The following is a 16176-nucleotide window of genomic DNA, read 5'->3' on the forward strand; positions in this document are numbered from 1 at the left end:
GCAGTGATGTCAGTCAGTGCCACCTATCAGTGCTGTCTATCAGTACCCATTATCAGTGTCGCCTATCAGTGCCGCATATCAGTGCCACCTATCTGTGACAACTCAGTGCTGCCCATCAGTGCCACCCATCAATGTTGCCCAGCAGTGCCGCCAGTCAGTGTCGTCTGTCAGTGCCTCCAGTTGGTGCTATCAGTCAGTGCCGCTTATCAGTGCCCATCATTTCCTGCATATCAGTGCATCATCCGTGCCTCCTCATCAATGCTCACCAGTGCCGCCTCATCAATGTCCATCAGTGCTGCCTATCAGTGCAGCCTCACCAACGCACATCAAAGAAGAAATATTACCTGTTTGCAAAATTTTAGAATAGGAGCAAAGGAAACCTTTTATGTTTTAAATTTTTTGCTCTTTTTTCATTTATAGTGCAAAAAATAAAACACCCAGTGGTGATTAAATACCACCAAAAAAAGCTCTATTTGTGTGAAAAAATGATAAAAATTGCATATGGTTACAGTGTTGCATGACCGCACAATTGTCTTTGTTAAGTGCAACAGCACTGAAAGCTGAAAATTGTCCTGGGCAGGAAGGGGGTAGAAGTGCCCGGTAGGCAAGTGATTAATTCCAGTGTTGGCACTTTGAAATAAAAAAGTTGGTTTTGTGTTGCAGTTTGGGCACTCGGGCTCAAAAAGGTTCGCCATCACTGCTCTAGCTTAATGACTTCTCCCAGAGCTAATTGGAGCCAGGAGTGAGCCAACCTTGACTCCAATCAGTGTGATGATATTGGATGTGTTGCTGACACCTGTTTTGGGTTTACTGGTTTCAAGAAGCAGTGTCTGATGTGAACCATGCCTCGCAGAAAAGAGCTCTCAGAAGACCTACCATCAAGAATTGTTGACTTGCATGAAGCTGGAAAGGGTTACAAAAGTATCTCCTTGAGCCTTGATGTTCCTGTGTCCACGGTAAGACTGACTGTCTACAAATGGAGAAAGTTTAGCACTGTTGCTACTCTCCCTAGGCATGGTCGTCCTGTAAAAATGACTGCAAGAGCACAGCGCAGAATGCTGCATGAGGTAAAGAAGAATCCCAGAGTGTCAGCTAAAGACCTACAGAAATCTCTGGCACATGCTAACATTTTTGTTGACACATCTACAATAAGGAAAACATGAAACAAGAATGGAGTACATGGGAGGACACCACGGAGGAAGCCATTGCTGGCCAAAAAGAAGATTGCAGCATGTTTGAAGTTTGCAAAAGAGCACCTGGATGTTCCACAGCACTACTGGCAGAATATACTGTGGACAGATGACACCAAGATTGAGTTGTTTGGGAAGAACACACAACACTATGTGTGGAGAAAAAAAGGCACAGCACACCAACATCAAACCCTCATCCCCACTGTGAAACATGGCGGAGGGAGCATCATGGTTTGGGGCTGCTTTGCTGCCTCAGGGCTGGACGGATTGTTGTCATTGATGGGAAAATGAATTCCAGAGTTTATCAAGACATTTTGCAGGAAAACGTACGACCATCTGTCTGCCAACTGAAGCTCCGCAGAGGATGGGTGATGCAACAGGACAATGATGACCCAAAGCATACAAGTCATTCAACAAAACAATGGCTGCAACAGCACAGAATACGCCTTCTGGAGTGGCCCAGTCAGAGTCCTGACCTCAACCCCATTGAAATGCTGTGGCATGACCTTAAGAGAGCGATTCACACCAGACATCCCAAGAATATTGCTACACTGAAACAGTTTTGTGAAGAGGAGTGGTCCAAAATGACTCCAGATCATTGTGCAGGTCTGATCTGCAACTACAGGAAACGTTTGGTTGAGGTTATTGCTGCCAAAGGAGGGTCAACCAGTTATTAAGTCCAAAGGTTCACATACTTTTTCCTCCCTGCACTGTGAATGTTTACATGTTATGTGCAATGAAACCATGGCAACATCTAATGTTTGTGTAGTATTATGTTCAGCAGACTGTGTTCTTCTATTGTTGTGACTTAGATGACGTTCAGAGCACATTTTATGCCCAATTCATGCAAAACTCCACGAAATCCCAAGGGGTTCACATACTTTTTCTTGCAACTGTGTATGTGTGTATGTATATGTGTGTGTGTGTATATAAATATACAGTCAGGTCCATAAATATTGGGACATGGACACAATTCTAACATGTTTGGCTCTATACACCACAATGGATTTGAAATGAAACAAACAAGATGTGCTTTAACTGCAGACTGTCAGCTTTAATTTGAGGGTATTTACATCCAAATCAGGTGAACGGTGTAGGAATGACAACAGTTTGCATATGTGCCTCCCACTTGTTAAGGGACCAAAAGTAATGGGACAGAATAATAATCATAAATCAAACTTTCACTTTTTAATACTTGGTTGCAAATCCTTTGCAGTCAATGACAGCCTGAAGTGTGGAACGCATAGACATCACCAGACGCTGGGTGTCATCCCTGGTGATGCTCTGCCAGGCCTCTACTGCAACTGTCTTCAGTTCCTGCTTGTTCTTGGGGCATTTTCCCTTCAGTTTTGTCTTCAGCAAGTGAAATGCTCAATCGGATTCAGGTCAGGTGATGGACTCGGCCATTGCAGAACATTCCACTTCTTTGGTGTCTTTTGCAGTCTGCTTTGGGTCATTGTCCATCTGCACTGTGAAGCGTCCAATGAGTTGTGAAGCATTTGGCTGAATATGAGCCGATAATATTCCCGAAACACTTCACAATTCATCCGGCTGCTTCTGTCAGCCGTCACATCATCAATAAATACAAGAGAAGCAGTTCCATTGGCAGCCATACATGCCCACGCCATGACACTACCACCACCATGATCACTGATGAGGTGGTCTGCTTAGGATCATGAGCAGTTCCTTCTCCATCCTCTTCTCTTCCCATCACTCTGGTACAAGTTGATGTCGGTCTCATCTGTCCATAGGATGTTGTTCCAGAACTGTGAAGGCTTTTTTACATGTCATTTGGCAAACTCTAATCTGGCCTTCCTGTTTTTGAGGCTCACCAATGGTTTCCATCTTGTGGTGAACCCTCTGTATTCACTCTGGTGAAGTCTTCTCTTGATTGGTGACTTTGACACACATACACCTACCTCCTGGAGGGTGTTCTTGATCCGGCCAACTGTTGTGAAGGGTGTTTTCTTCAACAGGGAAAGAATTCTTCGCTCATCCACCACAGTTGTTTTCTGTGGTCTTCCGGGTCTTTTGGTGTTGCTGAGCTCACCGGTGCGTTCCTTCTTTTTAAGAATGTTCCAAACAGTTGTTTTGGCCACGCCTAATGTTTTTGCTATCTCTCTGTTGGGTTTGTTTTGTTTTTTCAGCCTAATGATGGCTTCACTGAGAGTGACAGCTCTTTGGATATCATCTTGAGAGTTGACAGCAACAGATTCCAAATGCAAATAGCACACTTGAAATGAACTCTGGACCTTTTATCTGCTCATTGTAATTGGGATAATGAGGGAATAACACACACCTGGCCATGGAACAGCTGAGAAGCCAATTGTCCCATTACTTTTGGTCCCTTAACAAGTGGGAGGCACATATGCAAACTGTTGTAATTCCTACACCGTTCACCTGATTTGGATGTAAATACCCTCAAATTAAAGCTGACAGTCTGAAGTTAAAGCACATCTTGTTCGTTTCATTTCAAATCCATTGTGGTGTATAGAGCCAAAAATGTTAGAATTGTGTCCATGTCCCAATATTTATGGACCTGACTGTATGTATATATATATATATATATATATATATATATATGTGTGTATATACAGTCAGGTCCATAAATATTGGGACATGAACACAATTCTAATATTTTTGGCTCTATACACCACAATGGATTTGAAATGAAACGAACAAGATGTGCTTTAACTTCAGACTGTCAGCTTTAATTTCAGGGTATTTACATCCAAATCAGGTGAACGGTGTAGGAATTACAACAGTTTGCATATGTGCCTCCCACATATTAAGGGACCAAAAGTAATGGGACAATTGGCTTCTCAGCTGTTCCATGGCCAGGTGTGTATTATTCCCTCATTATCCCAATTACAATGAGCAGATAAAAGGTCCAGAGTTCATTTCAAGTGTGCTATTTGCATTTGGAATCTGTTGCTGTCAACTCTCAAGATGAGATCCAAAGAGCTGTCACTATCAGTGAAGCCATCATTAGGCTGCAAAAACAAAACAAACCCATCAGAGAGATAGCAAAAACATTAGGCGTGGCCAAAACAACTGTTTGGAACATTCTTAAAAAGAAGGAACGCATCGGTGAGCTCAGCAACACCAAAAGACCCGGAAGACCACGGAAAACAACTGTGGTGGATGAGCGAAGAATTCTTTCCCTGGTGAAGAAAACACCCTTCACAACAGTTGGCCAGATCAAGAACACTCTCCAGGAGGTAGGTGTATGTGTGTCAAAGTCACCAATCAAGAGAAGACTTCACCAGAGTGAATACAGAGGGTTCACCACAAGATGGAAACCATTGGTGAGCCTCAAAAACAGGAAGGCCAGATTAGAGTTTGCCAAACGACATGTAAAAAAGCCTTCACAGTTCTGGAACAACATCCTATGGACAGATGAGACCGACATCAACTTGTACCAGAGTGATGGGAAGAGAAGAGGATGGAGAAGGAACTGCTCATGGTCCTCAGCATACCACCTCATCAGTGATCATGGTGGTGGTAGTGTCATGGCGTGGGCATGTATGGCTGCCAATGGAACTGCTTCTCTTGTATTTATTGATGATGTGACGGCTGACAGAAGCAGCCGGATGAATTGTGAAGTGTTTCGGGAATATTATCGGCTCATATTCAGCCAAATGCTTCACAACTCATTGGACGCTTCACAGTGCAGATGGACAATGACCCAAAGCAGACTGCAAAAGACACCAAAGAAGTGGAATGTTCTGCAATGGCCAAGTCCATCACCTGACCTGAATCCGATTGAGCATTTCACTTGCTGAAGACAAAACTGAAGGGAAAATGCCCCAAGAACAAGCAGGAACTGAAGACAGTTGCAGTAGAGGCCTGGCAGAGCATCACCAGGGATGACACCCAGCGTCTGGTGATGTCTATGCGTTCCACACTTCAGGCTGTCATTGACTGCAAAGGATTTGCAACCAAGTATTAAAAAGTGAAAGTTTGATTTATGATTATTATTCTGTCCCATTACTTTTGGTCCCTTAACAAGTAGGAGGCACATATGCAAACTGTTGTAATTCCTACCCCGTTCATCTGATTTGGATGTAAATACCCTCAAATTAAAGCTGACAGTCTGCAGTTAAAGCACATCTTGTTCATTTCATTTCAAATCCATTGTGGTGGTGTATAGAGCCAAAAATGTTAGAATTGTGTCCATGTCCCAATATTTATGGACCTGACTGTATATACACTGACAAACACACACTGTGTATGTAAAATATATTTTCTTTCCTTCAGAAACCTATTGCATGTGATTGCTGTAGGCAGGAAATATTGTATTATAAAGTGGAAGATTACGGATTAATTTTTGGAAAATCAGGATATCGTTTATCGTCACTTTATTATTGAAGCAGAACTTTACCCAGACATGAAATAATGAATTGTGTAAATAATATCATGCTTGTTGTTGGCGCATGCAGTGACGGGCTCCTTGTATCTCTTCTTCAGTGTAAGGCCCCCCCCCCCCCCATAGACTGCTCAAATTTCAATCCCCTCCGGTTGAATTGTGTAATATGGAAGCCCTGAGTGACCCTACAAGCCTTCCCGGAGTGACAAAAGTGGATTTAAAGTGATACTAATGGAAATTTTTTTTAACATGTCATTTTTACCTGCTCTGTGTAATTGTTTTGCACAGAGCAGCCCCGCACCCCCTCTTCTAGGGTCCCCCACTGACGCTCCTTGCTTCTTCCCCTTGCTAAGTCAGTTGCTATGGGTGCACTGGTTCGTGCTCGCTCCTGAGCCCTTCTCCGTGTGTCCATAAGAGACACACAGCATTGCTCAGCCCCGCCCCTCACTCTTATTGGCCTAGCTGCTGTGTCTGAGCCAATGGAAGGGAGAGAGCCGGGAGAGCAGCCGACCTCATGCACATTCGGCTCAGGTAAGTATAGGGTGGGCTGGAGGGGGGAGCTGCTCCCAGAAGGTTTCTACTTTATTGCACCTCCGCAACATCGCCAAAATCCGCACGTTCCTAACCCCAGAAACCACTAAACAGCTCATCCACTCCCTCATCATATCACGACTCGACTACTGCAACTCCCTCCTCACTGGCCTGCCTCGCCGCTGGCTATCCCCTCTTCAGTCCATCCTGAACACGGCTGCCAGACTCATTCACCTTTCCAACCGCTCCATCTCCGCCACCCCCCTCTGCCAATCCCTCCACTGGCCTCCACTCAGTGTCCTCCACCCCCCTCTGCCAATCCCTCCACTGGCCTCCACTCAGTGTCCTCCACCCCCCTCTGCCAATCCCTCCACTGGCTTCCGATTGCGCAACGGATCAAATTCAAAATCCTAACACTGACGTACAAAGCCGTCCACCATACTGCCCCGAACTACATCACTGACCTAATATCCAAGTACCACCCAACACGCACACTCCGCTCCTCACAAGACCTCCTTCTCTCTAGTTCCCTGGTCTCCTCCTCCCATGCCCGCCTCCAGGACTTCTCCAGGGTGTCACCCATCCTCTGGAACTCCCTGCCCCAACCCATCAGATTATCACCTACTCTCCTCTCCTTTAGGCGCACCCTGAAAACCCATCTCTTCAGGGAAGCCTACCCCACCCCCTGCTAACTTGCCTCCCTCCTCCACTCTTCCTACCACTCCATCCCCCACAGCTATCTCCTCCTGTGCCACCATCCCCTCCCTCCTAGATTGTAAGCTCGAAAGAGCAGGGCCCTCAATCCCCTCATGTATCACATTGTATTGGTATTGTTCTGTCCCATGTTCTGTCTCCCTTTGTAATGTACAGCGCTGAGCGAACTATCGGCGCTTTATAAATACTGTATAATAATAATAATAATAATATTGAGGTTCAAAAAACTTTCTTCCCCTAAAAGCACTTTATTATTGTGGTGTTTGCACAATATTGGAGGGATCGGTATTCTTCGTTCATTTTATAGCGATCGTTCATTTTGCAGACAGCAGACAGTTCATTATATAATGACTTTTCTAAGGTTGTACCAAATATTTATGAATTCTGATATCTGTTTGACATTTGAATTTGGTGATCCTCCATTATGTAGTATTGATATGTAGCCCAACCATGTTTTAAATTCATTATCTTTCTTTCCTGATTGGTGTCATTTGTATCTCATCTCAATGAAATGGGTGTCACTAAAGAGGTTAGAACCAGGGAGGTGCGAATCCTATGGCCCGCGGCTGGGGACAGGCAGTTCAGGCGCCGGGACGGTGCTTTTATCTATAGTTAGCCTTCCTGCGGGCAAGCAGCCGCGTTACTTTTTGTTTTTTCCTCTTAACAGAGCGGACAGATCTTCATGGGATCTACATCCCGCTCCGAGGACAGTAGAAGCCGGTGTAGGAGATCAGGAGGAGCTCGAGCATCGCCCTGCCCTCCATACAGATGTGTGGGTCACCCCGGGACACTCCGATCACCGATATCCCCTCCCCCCGTGTGTGGACTACACCGATCTCATGTGTGCCGGCTGCAGTGCCAGACAGGTGAGTTCTCCGACCCCCCTCCACAGTCATTGATGGGCCCCCACACCGACACGGTGCCACTGTAGCATGCTGTCCGCTGTGTGACTGGTACTGGGAAGATGATGTCATTTCACCAGTCAGGGACTGGCAGGCCAACCAAAGGAATCTCCTTGAGACTTGGTAACCATACTGAGCCCGAGTCTCTCGGATGCTTTCAGAGAGTCCCAGGCATGGAATGTAGCATGAAGATGTGTATCCCTGCAGCAACCGCATGTGACGGAAGCCAGGAAAACAAGCCGAGCACCGAGCTAAGTCACCAACTCCTTACATGCCGGACTACAACACAGTCACTGTAACCACTTCCAGTCCGGACACTTCCCCCCTTCCAGTCCGGACAATTCCCCCCCTTCCAGTCCGGACACTTCCCCCCTTCCAGTCCAGACACTTCCCCCCCCTTCCAGTCCGGACACTTCCCCCCCCTTCCAGTCCGGACACTTCCCCCCCTTCCAGTCCGGACACTTCCCCCCCTTCCAGTCTGGACACTTCCCCCCCTTCCAGTCCGGACACTTCCCCCCTTCCAGTCCGGACACTTCCCCCCTTCCAGTCCGGACACTTCCCCCCCTTCCAGTCCGGACACTTCCCCCCCTTCCAGTCCGGACACTTCCCCCCCTTCCAGTCCGGACACTTCCCCCCCTTCCAGTCCGGACACTTCCCCCCCTTCCAGTCTGGACACTTCCCCCCCTTCCAGTCCGGACACTTCCCCCCTTCCAGTCCGGACACTTCCCCCCCTTCCAGTCCGGACACTTCCCCCCCTTCCAGTCCGGACACTTCCCCCCCTTCCAGTCCGGACACTTCCCCCCCTTCCAGTCCGGACACTTCCCCCCCTTCCAGTCCGGACACTTCCCCCCCTTCCAGTCCGGACACTTCCCCCCCTTCCAGTCCGGACACTCCCCCCCCCCCCCCCCCTTCCAGTCCAGACACATTTCACCCCCCTTCCAGTCCGGTCACTTCCCTCCTTCCAGTCGGGACACTTTCCCCCCCTTCCAGTCGGGACACTTTCCCCCCCTTCCAGTCGGGACACTTCTCCCCCCTTCCAGTCGGGACACTTCTCCCCCCTTCCAGTCGGGACACTTCTCCCCCCTTCCAGTCCGGACACTTTCCCCCCCTTCCAGTCTGGACACTTCCCCCCCCCCCCCCTTCCAGTCCGGACACTTCCCCCCCTTCCAGTCCGGACACTTCCCCCCCTTCCAGTCCGGACACTCCCCCCCCCCCCCCCTTCCAGTCCAGACACATTTCCCCCCCCTTCCAGTCCGGTCACTTCCCTCCTTCCAGTCCGGACACTTTCCCCCCCTTCCAGTCCAGGCCAATTTTTAGCTTTCAGCGCTATCACACTGTGAATGACATTTGCGCGGTCATGCTACACTGTACCCATATGAATTTTTTAGCATTTTTTTGCGACAGATAAAGCTTTATTTTGGTGGTATTTATTCACCGCTGGGATTTTTTTTTTTTTTTGCTATATAAATGAAAAAGTCCAAAAATTAAAAAAAAAGTGTTTTTCTTATAAAATTTTGCAAATGAATAGTATTTCATCATAAATCTCGGCCAAAATTTATTCCGTTATCTTTTTAGTAAAAAACAAATAACCCAAATTAGTTTATAACCCAAAATTATCATTTTTTTGTTATATTATTATTTGTTTTTTTTTTTATTTATTTTTTTTGTACATACTGGCACCCTAGCAGTACAGTGACACCATGGTGACACTGTACTACTTGTGGGGGGTGAGGAAGATTTTTTTTTTTTTTTTACACTGATTGCTTTTACACCCATAAATGCTGTAAAAGCAATCATTTCTCCTTCTCTCTTGATGCATTCCTGCAGCCATTGAGAACTACTGTGAGAGCTGTGATTGGTCACAGCTTGTCACATGGTACAAGGCTGTTGTGAATAGCCCTGTACCATGTGACCTCTGTGATCATTCACAGATTTCACACCTATTAAGCAGTGATGTCAGAAGTGACATCATGTTTACTACTCTGCATGTGATCACTGATTGGCCAATCGGTGATCACATGATCGGCACCTCACACAAAGGTCCCGTGTAACGATCGGTGCTCTACTGTGTCCGGAGGATACAACGGGCATCGGATCGCGGTGCTGCTCTCTCCCAGGGAGCGTGCACAAGCAAAGTACGGGGAGGCCGTTTATAAACGGCCTCCAACCAGCCGTTTATATACAGGAAGTGGTTAACCGCTTGCCGCCCTGCCACTGTGTATATACGTGTGCAGGGCGGCAGTGGAGCGCAAAAGCACGTTTTAAAACGTGCTCCGCGCTCCCAACACATTCGCAGGTAGGGGGCGCGCGCGCGCTCCCGCTGACCCGCGGGTGATACGATTCGATCCAGGAGGGATCGATCATTAGATTTCAGCCAGTGATTTCTGGCTGAAATCGGATGATCGGTCCCTGTCCTATCCTGTCCTGTGTTGACATTTACACAGGACAGGATATGATGTCATTCTTCTCTGCCTGGACACATTCCGTTCCAGACAGAGAAGAAGACATCCAAACAGTGAGTACACAAGCACTACACTACAGTTAGAACACTCTAGGTAACATTTAACCCCCTGATCGCCCCCCCCCCCCCCCCCCCAGTTACCCCTTCACTGCCCTGTCACCAGTGTCAATGATCAGTGAAGCGATTTTTACTGATCAGTGTCGCTGGCGACTTCCGATAGAGTTAGCGCCCCTCCCAGATAGCGCCAGTTTGCCTGCTAATACACCTGTAGTCCCGTCTAACCCCTTGATCCCCCCCCCCCCAGTTAACCCCTTCACTGCCCTGTCACCAGTGTCACTGATCAGTGAACCAATTTTTACCGATCACTGTATCAGTGTCGCTGGCGACTTCCGATAGTGTTAGCGCCCCTCCCAGATAGCGCCAGATTGCCCGCTAGTACACCAGTAATCCCATTTAACCCCTTAATCCCCCCCCCCAGTTAACCCCTTCACTGCCCTGTCACCAGTGTCACTGATCAGTGAACCAATTTTTACTGATCACTGTATCAGTGTCACTGACGACTTCCGATAGTGTTAGCGCCCCTCCCAGATAGTGCCAGTTTGCCCGCTAGTGCACCAGAAATCCCATTTAACCCCTTGATCGCCCCCCTCCCCCCCCAGTTAACCCCTTCACTGCCCTGTCACCAGTGTCATTGATAAGTGAACAGATTTTTACTGATCACTGTATCAGTGTCACTGGTGACTTCCGATAGTGTTAGCGCCCCTCCTAGATAGCGCCAGTTTGCCCGCTAATGCTTGGGATGTTTTTTACCAAAAACATGGAGCAGAATACATTTTGGCTTAAATTTATGACTAACTTTGAGTTTATGATATCTTTTTTATAGCTTAAAGTAGAAAATATAGTTTTTTTTCAAAATTTTCGTATTTTTTTGGATTAAGCGCAAAAAATAAAAAGCGCACAGGTGATCAAATACCACCAAAAGAAAGCTCTATTTGAGTGAAAAAAAAGGACGTAAATTTCGTTTGGGTACAGCATTGCATGACCGCGCAATTATCATTTGAATTAGTGCAGCGCCAAACAGCAAAAAAAGGTGTGGTCATTAAGGGGGGTAAATCCTCTGGGGCTCAAGTGGTTAATGGTCGGGATTCAGAAGTTTGGCCCCGGGACAGCCTAGCGGGGACACAGACACAGGTCATCATTATTACTAGTGCTGATCCCCGGGGATACAGGATTTCACAGCGGCTGTATCCCCCGTGCCCGTGTTGTAGTCTGGCATGTAGGGAGTTAAGTCACGTCAGGTACCTCCAGAGATCCGGCCCGGAGCTTTGGGTATCGCAGGATAATGACATCACACATCACATGATGTAACACACCGGGTATAATGGGAAAGTCCGGTGAGGATTCGGCAATCACAGTTATTATCGTGGTATCTGACCACCACTGGGTTCTTTATTTTATTATTATATAAATGGGGGGGGGAAGCAAAATGTAAATTTGGAAACTGAAAAAGAATATTTTTAGAGAATCCATTAAAAAATTAAAAAAGAAAAAAAAATCAAATTTCTTCTGTTATTGAGCCTAAAATGTATTTTGCTGCATATTTTTGGTAAAAAAAATACCAATAAGTGTATATTGATTGATTTGTGTCAAGTTTTAGCGTCTACAAACTATGGGGTATATGCTGGAACTTTTATTTTTTAATTTATACTGGTAATGGTTCTGATCAGTGACTAATAGTGAGACTGTGATAGTGTGGCGGGGAATCTGACGCTGGGTGCGGGGTATACTAACTGACACTGACATAAATAGAGACACTGACAGTGTATATTATTAGCACTGATCGCTGTAATAATGTACTAATGACACTGGCTGGGAAGGGGTTAACATCTAGGGGAAATCAAGGGGTTAACTGTGTGCCTAACAAGTGTTGGTGTGTGATATGTGTGGCTTTTACGAAGGGATCTTGTATTTTTCCTGTTTAGCGGGGAATAAAAAAGCAACAAGTTGGCCTGTCACTGTGCAGAGCTCTGTTCTGTGAATCCCTGAGCCGATCAGTCATTGGCCGGGACCCGCTGATCGGCTTGTGCTGTAACGAATCACAGCACAGCTAGGTTGGCGGGCTTTCCCTACTCGGAGGGGCTGATCAGGAATCCGATATGTGATCCAGCACACGGCGTGCTCCCTCCATCATCAGTATGTCTGCATGGGGCGGTCAGGAACTGGTTAAAGGTAGACTTGGAGATGCCGGGACTTGAACCCGGGGCCTCACACGTGCAACGCATGCGCTCTGCCACTGAGCTACATCCCCTTTGTTTTTGGTCGTGGACTTACCACAGGCAAGCCGAACCCTCCTGATTGGTGGTCTGGGCGCACTCTATACTGTAGACGATCTCTTGGTAGGAAAATCTCGTCTTCAGCTAACACAGCCGTAACCCCTCATAGAAGATCTAGATCAGGGGTCTTCCATCGTTGTAAGCAAAGGGCCATTTTACTGTCCTTCAGGCTTTAGGGGGTCCAGACTGTGGCCAGTGGGAGTAAACCATATGTCATAGCTTACTGCCATGGGATGAATAGTGCCCCATCATTGGTGTCAGTAGGAGGAATAGTGCCCCATCATTGGTGTCAGTGGGAGGAATAGTGTCCCATCATTGGTGTCCATGGGAGGAATAGTGCCCCATCATTGGTGTCCATGGGAGGAATAGTGTCCCATCATTGGTGTCAGTGGGAGGAATAGTGCTCCATCATTGGTGTCAGTGGGAGGAATAGTGCTCCATCATTGGTGTCAGTGTGAGGAATAGTGCCTCATCATTGGTGTCAGTGGGAGGAATAGTGTCCCATCATTGGTATCAGTGGGAGGAATAGTGCTCCATCATTGGTGTCAGTGGGAGGAATAGTGTCCCATCATTGGTATCAGTGGGAGGAATAGTGCCCCATCATTGGTGTCAGTGGGAGGAATAGTGCCCCATCATTGGTGTCAGTGGGAGGAATAGTGTCCCATCATTGGTATCAGTGGGAGGAATAGTGCTCCATCATTGGTGTCAGTGGGAGGAATAGTGTCCCATCATTGGTATCAGTGGGAGGAATAGTGCCCCATCATTGGTGTCAGTGGGAGGAATAGTGCCCCATCATTGGTATCAGTGGGAGGAATAGTGCCCCATCATTGGTGTCAGTGGGAGGAATAGTGCTCCATCATTGGTGTCAGTGGGAGGAATAGTGCCCCATCATTGGTATCAGTGGGAGGAATAGTGCCCCATCATTGGTGTCAGTGGGAGGAATAGTGCCCCATCATTGGTGTCAGTGGGAGGAATAGTGCCCCATCATTGATGTCAGTGGGAGGAATAGTGCCCCATCATTGGTGTCCATGGGAGGAATAGTGCCCCATCATTGGTGTCAGTGGGAGGAATAGTGCCCGATCATTGGTGTCAGTGGGAGGAATAGTGCCCGATCATTGGTGTCAGTGGGAGGCATAGTGCCCCATCATTGGTGTCAGTGGGAGGAATAGTGCCCCATCATTGGTGTCAGTGGGAGGAATAGTGCCCCATCATTGGTATCAGTGGGAGGAATAGTGCCCCATCATTGGTGTCAGTGGGAGGAATAGTGCCCCATCATTGGTGTCAGTGGGAGGAATAGTGCCCCATCATTGGTGTCAATGGGAGGAATATTGTCCCATCATTGGTGTCAGTGGGAGGAATAGTGCCCCATCATTGGTATCAGTGGGAGGAATAGTGCCCCATCATTGGTGTCAGTGGGAGGAATAGTGTCCCAGGGGCTGGATACAGGCTTGCAAATCTGGCCCCTAAGCCACAGTCTGGAGACCACTGACCGAGATCATTCTCTCATGCAAAATATAGATCACATAACTGTAAACCTTTTTTTTTCCTTTTAAAGGATAATTTCCCCTTTGTGTTCATGTAACATGTTCCCATAGCCGCACCTTACATCCCCCCCCCCCCCCCCGCCCTCCGCCGATAGATACTACGGGGGCATTTTGCCTTGTCCATGCGGTGGACTATGCTTGCATAGCTGCCCAACGCAGTCCCACTACATGTAATGTGAATGGACCCTAGGGGGTCTTTTACACTTGCAATTGGTGGGGGCATTAAAACTGTGTGGTTGAGTCACTTTTTAACTGCCCTTCAACCACTCCCCGTGTTGCTGCAGGTATTATGGCGGAAGTACCCAAGCGCAGATTGGGTCGGTTCCGTTACAATGAAGCACTATTCCTTCCACTGACACCAATGATGGGGCACTATTCCTCCCACTGACACCAATGATGGGGCACTATTCCTCCACTGACACCAATGATGGGGCACTATTCCTCCCACTGATACCAATGATGGGGCACTATTCCTTCCACTGACACCAATGATGGGGCACTATTCCTCCCACTGATACCAATGATGGGGCACTATTCCTTCCACTGACACCAATGATGGGACACTATTCCTCCCACTGACCCCAATGATGGGGCACTATTCCTCCCACTGACACCAATGATGGGGCACTATTCCTCCCACTGACACCAATGATGGAGCACTATTCCTCCTACTGACACCAATGATGGAGCACTATTCCTCCCACTGATACCAATGATGGGGCACTATTCCTTCCACTGACACCAATGATGGGACACTATTCCTCCCACTGACCCCAATGATGGGGCACTATTCCTCCCACTGACACCAATGATGGGGCACTATTCCTCCCACTGACACCAATGATGGAGCACTATTCCTCCCACTGACACCAATGATGGAGCACTATTCCTCCCACTGACACCAATGATGGGGCACTATTCCTCCCACTGACGCCTATTTATGGCATACCAGGGATCATGGATCAGTTTGAATCCATCAGAATACTTGAAGAGGTCATGCTGCCTTATGCTGAAGAGGAAATGCCCTTGAAATGGGGGTTCCAACAAGACAACGACCCCAAACACACCAGTAAACGTGCAACATCTTGGTTCCAGACCAACAAGATGGACGTTATGGAGTGGCCAGCCCAATCCCCGGATCTTCATCCAATAGAAAACTTGTGGGGTGACATCAAAAATGCCGTTTCTGAGGCCAAACCAAGAAATCGAGAAGAACTGTGGAATGTGGTCCAATCATCCTGGGCTGGAATACCTGATCACAGGGGCCAGAAGTTGGGTGACTCCATGCAACACAGATGTACAGCAGTTCTCAGAAACAGTGCGACTACAACCAAATATTCATGAAGTCATTCAAAGGAAAGCAAAATCTTCAAACATTTCTCAGTTTATATAGTGAATGTTGGAGTTTGTAAAGAAGAATACAAACACGGCCATTTTTTTGAACCGTCTAATATTCACTTTTCTTCCATTTTTTTAGAGGAACAACACAAATTTGATGTATTTTTCTTCATGTTGTGATTTGGAATAGAATGTGTCGTGTTCCCAATGCATTTGTGTGGATGGAAATAAAAGGATTAGAAGGATTTTCAGCTTTAGTCACTTTTTTCATCACACTGATGTTATTTTGAACACAACTGTATATTATATATTTACACCAGTCCCCGCCCCCGAGGAGCATACAATCTAAGGTCCCTAACTTACATTCATACGTACACATATTAGGGCCAATTTAGACAGGAGCCAATTAACCTATCAGCATGTCTTTGGAGAGTGGGAGGAAACCGGAGTACCCGGAGGAAACCCACGCAGGCACAGGGAGAACATGCAAACTCCAGGCAGGTGGTGCCGTGGCTGGGATTCGAACCAACGACCTGAGTACTGCTAGGCTGAAGTGCTAACCACTCAGCCACTGTGCTGCCCCAAAAAACTGACTCTCTGCACAAACCGTTTAAGCTCATTCCTGCATCCCCCACCACCCTCCCCCAACACTGCCCACCTCTGCATCCCCTGCCACCCTCCCCCAACACTGCCCACCTCTGCATCCCCTGCCACCCTCCCCCAACACTGCCCACCTCTGCATCCCCTGCCACCCTCTCCCAACACTGCCCACCTCTGCATCCCCCACCACCCTC

The 16176-nt window shown here is 47.5% G+C and overlaps 1 long non-coding RNA gene and 1 other non-coding gene across 3 annotated transcripts in view; one reads left to right on the plus strand and one right to left on the minus strand.

Moving 5' to 3' along the window:
• Positions 1-16176, plus strand: part of LOC149432269 (uncharacterized) — a 53666-nt gene that overhangs the window by 17521 nt on the left and 19969 nt on the right. The window contains exon 3 of one of the 2 annotated variants that reach the window (XR_016309165.1): positions 7472-7670. The exons of the other annotated variant lie outside the window; for it this stretch is intronic. This is a non-coding gene — a long non-coding RNA (uncharacterized LOC149432269). The remainder of the gene's footprint in view (positions 1-7471; positions 7671-16176) is intronic. 2 annotated transcript variants of the gene reach the window in all.
• Positions 12404-12475, minus strand: TRNAA-UGC (transfer RNA alanine (anticodon UGC)). Its single transcript has one exon. It is a non-coding gene; the product is annotated as a tRNA-Ala (tRNA).

Source organism: Staurois parvus, unplaced genomic scaffold (assembly GCF_062004578.1).
Source record: "Staurois parvus isolate SC_StPar_1 unplaced genomic scaffold, SC_StPar_1.0 ptg002177l, whole genome shotgun sequence".
In the NCBI taxonomy this organism is placed as follows: Eukaryota; Metazoa; Chordata; class Amphibia; order Anura; family Ranidae; genus Staurois; species Staurois parvus.